This window comes from Oncorhynchus gorbuscha, linkage group LG22 (genome assembly GCF_021184085.1).
Source record: "Oncorhynchus gorbuscha isolate QuinsamMale2020 ecotype Even-year linkage group LG22, OgorEven_v1.0, whole genome shotgun sequence".
NCBI lineage: Eukaryota > Metazoa > Chordata > Actinopteri > Salmoniformes > Salmonidae > Oncorhynchus > Oncorhynchus gorbuscha.
In genome coordinates, this window is record NC_060194.1 from 11,695,892 (window position 1) to 11,702,104 (window position 6,213).

At 40.3% G+C, this 6,213-nt stretch overlaps 1 pseudogene across 1 annotated transcript; it reads left to right on the forward strand.

The window, feature by feature from the left end:
- Positions 1-2,602: 2,602 nt before the first annotated feature.
- On the forward strand, positions 2,603-6,044 carry LOC124009591 (annotated as a pseudogene). Its single transcript, XR_006834308.1, has 7 exons — positions 2,603-2,618; positions 3,012-3,168; positions 3,860-3,970; positions 4,319-4,445; positions 4,986-5,073; positions 5,197-5,354; positions 5,514-6,044. The product of XR_006834308.1 is annotated as a thioredoxin reductase-like selenoprotein T1a (transcript).
- The last annotated feature ends 169 nt before the right edge of the window (positions 6,045-6,213 follow it).

A 6,213-nucleotide genomic window follows, 5' to 3' on the forward strand; every position in this document is an offset into this window, starting at 1 on the left:
TTAAGCACATTTTTTACTACTGAACTTATTTAGGCTTGCCATAACAAAGGGGTTGACTACTTATTGACTTAAGTCATTTCCGCTTTTAATTTATTCATTAATTTGCAAAAGTTTTGAAAAACATGATTCCACTTTGACATTACGGGGTATTGTGTGTTGGCAAGTGACACAAAGTCTCAATTTAATCCATTTTAAATTCAGTCTGTAATACAACAAAATGTGGAAAAAGTCAATGGATGTGAATACTTTCTGAAGGAACTATAGAACCTAAAATGGTTCTTTGGAGAACCCTTTGAAGAAAACCCTTTTGGGATTTGAGCTAGAACCCTTTTGGGTTTCAGGTAGAACCCTTTTGGGTATCAGGTAGGACCCTTTCCACAGTGGGTTCTACATGGGACCCAAAAGGGTTCTACCCAAAACACAAAAGCTTTTTTACCTGGAACCAAAAAGGGTTATCCTATGGGGACAGCTGAAGAACCCATTTGGAACATTTCTTTCTAAGAGTGTACTACAGTACTCCAGACTAATGTTTTCCACTGGTGTCACTGGTGCAGGTAACTTTTAAGTTGGTCTGACCCAAATCATGAGGAATCATCTTATAAAGTAATTCATTCTTTATTAAGAAGTATAATAAATAGGCTACCAAGGTATTCAACAATTCAGTTGTTTCATTTAACACGTCCAAGCAGAAATGTGTGATTGAAGATATTTTAATGTGCGACCTAATTCAATGATTGTTGGGATGACAATTAGACTACAGATGCTATATTTTACTGTCCAAATAGGACTCCAGATGTTTTTGTTCAATGGAGATGAATTAAGTTAAACTTTATGTCCACCAACTATATTGGGGAAAGTGGAAACTCAAAACACAAACTAGATCACCAAATCTATAAATATAATATCCACTGCTAGTAGCCATGTATTCATACAATAGTAAATAGAATGTCCTAAGAAAAACATTGCAGTTGTAGCCAACTACATATGGGACCTACACTCTTAGAAAAAAGGTGCTATCTAGAACCTAAAAGGATTTTTCAGCTGTCCCCATAGGAGAACCCTTTGAAGAACCCTTTTTGGTCCCTTTTGAGTTCCATGTAGAAACCTTTGCACAGATGGTTTTACATGGAACTCAAGAGTTCTAAATGGAACCAAAAATGGTTCTACCTGGAACAAGAAAGGGTTCTCTTATGGAGACAGTCAAAGAACCCTTTTGGAACCCTTTATTCAAAGAGTGTATAGGCCTATGCCCTTGCAACATTTCAAGCGCACCCAGGGCTGGCTTAATGCAGGGGCCTACTGGGGCTGAAGCCACTCGACCCAGGCCTGTGGGGGGACCACAAGAAGAAAATGACAAAAAAAATGCGTAATAATAAAGGGAATGTATACTGTATATATTTTTACTGCAACCACCAACCACAGGAGGACTCAGAAGCCCACTCTCAATGAGTTTAGACAGGCTGCTGCTCTGCTCATGCTCAGATCGGGATAGAAGAGAAGGTAGAGGGCCCACGTGGGGGGAAGTGGTGGTGCATGATAAATAAATGTGACTGGTCAATTGTGTGTGTCAGGGGCTGGGCCCAAGGGAGAAAAAAAGGATAAAAAAGTAACTTAATATTTTTATTATACACATTTTTTATCCAACCACAGGAGCACGCTCTCAATGGTCAAAATACACCAGAGAGCATAATTTAACCACAGAAGATTTATACGTTTATTTAAAAAAAATGTATTACGTTTTTATCACAAGCACATACAGGTATCTGCCAAAATAAAGGAAACACCAACACACCCACTCCACTGAATAGCAGGCTAGTGATTGCTTTGCAAAGCTGTGTAATGTAGTTCTCCCCCTCAATGGCCGATGAGCACCGATACGTTTTTTTGCCAGTAGATTGTCGACTTGATTTATGACGACTGCTTGACTAGCTATAGTTTTTAAGAGATGATGTTAACATTCATATAAACAAATGTAAATTTACAAACAGAAAACCACATTTTCGTACCCTACAAAAATAAATTGAACTGTATTTTAAGACGGTTAAATGCTCTACTAACAAAAAAGCTGTTAGAATTGTAAGTATATGCATGTCCCTTAAGGTCCTTGTGTAATTGTAATGTGATATTGTACCCCCTAGCTCGATTGTCTATTGTTTGTAATCGATGTATGCTTGTGTTCCCTCATGTGCTTTATGTATTGATTTTATATAAAAATAATAATAATAATAAAATAAAAAGAGATGATGTTGACATGATCGGTCCAATCAAAACTACGGTAGATATAACGTGTTTGACGTAATTTATGTCATAAGGTGAATGCACCAATTTGTAAGTCGCTCTGGATAAGAGCGTCTGCTAAATGACTTAAATGTAAATGTAAATGTAAATCTCTGGCCAATGATCTTGAGCCTTGGATTGGCACTTCTAATGTAAATCTATGGCAGCACCCAAAAGGGGCTTGAACTTTCTAGCTCTCCCTGGAGATTTTGCAGTGATGTAGTGCCCCATGAGTGACGGAACACTGAGCCAATCATGGCGCAGCTGGAGATTACTTTACGCTCTGTATTTTCTGTCTGCTGCCCTTCCACCTGCATTTTGGAGCTGCCTTACTCAAGAAAGTAAAAAAGAGACAATGTTTGATTGTGGCGTTATTAACTCAATTATACAATTTTGTACATTGTTTCCAAACTGATATGTGACACATATTAATGCCAAAATAACATGCAAAACAGGCAACTACAAATGTTGTTTTATTTTACCTGCTAAACATGTTGGCCTCTGTCCTGAAATGGGTCGCCACTGCGTACAGTGCAATTTCAACAGTGTTTTTGGTCAAGTTAACTAATTATTGTATTTTGTAGAATTTATATAACATTACAAACTTGTTTAGCATTATCTAGTCAAATTATTGCATGATTCCGTTATTTTCCTCCGTTTGCATCAGTTTCAATTGGGGACATTTATTCTGAAGGCGAGCCGCCGATTACACTATTGTTGCTCACAACACACAGGTGGACAAATCGAAGGAGAAATGGCGAAGAGGTGGCTACCCTTTTCGCTCCTGTTTCTAGTTCTCTCCCTGTACTGTGCTGCGTCGGCTGATAACAGCGGCCTTAAGAAAATGAAGATGCAGTTTGCAACAGGGCCACTTCTTAAATTCCAAATCTGGTAAGTTAAGCGAGGACAACAATACACTTTGAGTAGACATCTTGTCTTGTTGTTCAGCAAGCATCAGCTACTTGCCCGTATGACGTTAGCTGTGCACATCCTGTTAGCTAATTCTGCTCAGGAAATTGGGTGGGTGCAGTCAAAGAATCCTTACAGTATCCATGTAACACCGTATTTTGGTTAGCTAGTAACATCCACATGTTTATGTAACTAAATTACAACCGTGTTTTGTCTGTTGTTAATGATTATGTAGTTGCGAGGTTGAAAAGAAACAACATACTATTCTAGCTACTTCCGCTGTCAAATGCTAATTTTGCGATTTGCGTCCCCATGTGGTCACTACCGGTTAGATTAATATCTACCTTGTCAAGAGAATGGGATTAACTCAGACCAAGGGATGTGTTTGGAATGTGAAATGCCCTTTTAAGTATTTTAATAATGCATTTGGACAGTAGATGAACCGTGTGCCATACAGCAATGGAAGGTCACCTCATGTTTTGCAGGCAGCATACAATGCATGGAAGTCACAACAAGGGATCAAAGATAACCATGGACTCGTTGATGTTTAGGGTTGTTTGGCTGTGGCCAAGTGTATATAGCCTTGCCTCTAAAGACTGTTTTTCCCAGCGTGTGTCACTGCCTGTTCTTCTCTGGCCCTGTTTGTCTATCTCTCTCTTCTTCTCTCACCCAGCATCTCCTGAGGGTACAAGCGGGTGTTTGAGGAGTACATGCAGGTCTTGTACCAGCGTTACCCAGACATCCGCATTGAGGGGGAGAACTACCTTCCTCTACCCCTCTACCGGTAAATTACACTGTGTGCCATCATACTGTGTAAACACTTGACACGTGTTGCAATGTATTCTCCCCTGTGGTTGTTACCAACAAGTTGCCCTCCTTTCGACTCAGAGGTTTTTACTTTTTTGGACACTTGTAACTGCCAATGCCTTGCAATCTAAAGCAAAACATGGTCTTGTATGATAACAGATAAAGTAAACAATAAATATGTACGTGTATCAAATAAATGATAGTGGTGCAGCCTGTCCACAAGGTGACGCAGCGCCCCTCATACATTCTTTGGGTAGAACCCTTGACATGCGTATGCTCTACAGTCTCTGGAAGTTGATGTTATTCTCTTGTTTGCTGTCCTCAGCCACGTTGCTTCCTTCCTGTCCATGTTCAAGCTGGCACTGATCGGACTGATCATTATCGGCAAGGACCCCTTCGCCCTCTGCGGTATGCAAGCCCCAGGCATCTGGGTCTGGGGTCAGGAGAATAAGGTGAAACTCTTATGTTTAAAATTTGACATAACACTTGGTGTTAGCGTCACAGCGTCACAATTTAATGGAAATTAAAGGGTAGATGTTGACAAGAATTGTCAGTATCTCAAGAGACACAGACCTTACCCATGGGATTTCATTAATAATGACTCATTTGGGAGAGTGAGGAGATGATGCAGTCTTTGTTTGTGTGTATTGTCAACCTGGATCTCCAAGGTAACATAAGTCCATGGTGCTGAAGTAGAGGGCACACAATATTCAAATTCCCTCCTTGTATATCCTGAACACACTGTGGGCCAATAAAAATTGACCTGTTATGTAAGCATTAATACGGCAGCATTCCTCTCTGTTCCTCTGCTATAACATGTTGGTGTGTTTCCCTGGGCTGGGTACACACACAGAAGGGCTATGGAATTTTGCAACCTTGTCCTTGGCAGAACTGATGTGCATATTGATCAATTAAATATTCTAACTTTAAGTTCAACTTTCACTCGTAATTGATTGATGATGATATTGAATTTCTCTTTCTGTCTCTTTCAGATTTATGCCTGCATGATGGTATTCTTTTTCAGCAACATGATTGAAAACCAGTGTATGTCAACAGGAGCTTTTGAAATCACATTAAACGGTAAGGCTCACTTTGCCTTTGCGTAAGTATGCACAAATCCTTTACGGACCCTGCACAGACGTCATTGTAAAATACCACACAGAGGAGTGTTGAGAGTTGATGTGTTTGTACCTCCCTGGGCAGATGTGCCAGTGTGGTCCAAGCTGGAGTCGGGTCACCTGCCCTCCATGCAGCAGCTGGTCCAGATCCTGGAGAACGAGATGAAGATGAATGTACCCATGGACCACCGCTCCTAACCCTGCCTTTACGCCCCTCTCAGATGGAGCCAAAGACCACTCCACGTACGTAACCCCCCCATCTTCTATCCACCACTTCTATTCACATGACCATAGTTGTCAAATTAGATTACTCAACCTACTCAACTCATTTTTTTGACAAAACTTCAAGGACTTTTTCATTTATTTATGCGCTTGATGCACTCACTTTCTTTTCCTCTGCAGGTTTGAGGTGGGTTTCTCAATGGACTGTGAGGTGATGTTTATGAAGGTCTGAGCTGAAGGCAGGAAGACTGCTAGCTCAGACTGGATGTCCCCATCGCTTCTCACCACGTCCCTATGAGATGCCCCTCCCCTAATGCTGGACTGGGATCTACGGCAACCGTGATGGCCATTTTCTCTACTATTACTACTGCAGATCATTCATCCTGGTGCAATAAACGTTCAGCTTTGGCTCTTGCGCTCACAAGGATCAATTCAAGCTCACCAATGTTGACTTTCATGTGGATGGTCAAATTAATATTGATGTCTTTAGTTAGCCACACATAATCAATGTTTTTTTTTGACCCATTATGTGTAGTTTAACCATTTGTTTGTCTTAATTTAACTTAGTTACATGTAGAACATCTTACATAGTCTGATCATGAGCATTTGAATAACGTTTAACATTGAAATTTCTGAATTCTGTTAATTTTTTTATCTTTGCATAGCTGGAAGTGGAGCTAAGATGATGAATAAATGTCTAATGGTGAAAGAGCTGTGCGAGCGCTGTCTGTTTGCTAGGACAAGATGAGCTGATTTGTTGTTGGTACGAGAACAAGTAAATACTTTTCTAAAGTGACTAGACGAATGAGGGCATAACAACCACACCAGCCACATTTCAAAGGTTAGGTACATGTAGAAATCCAGGACGGTACTATTTTAG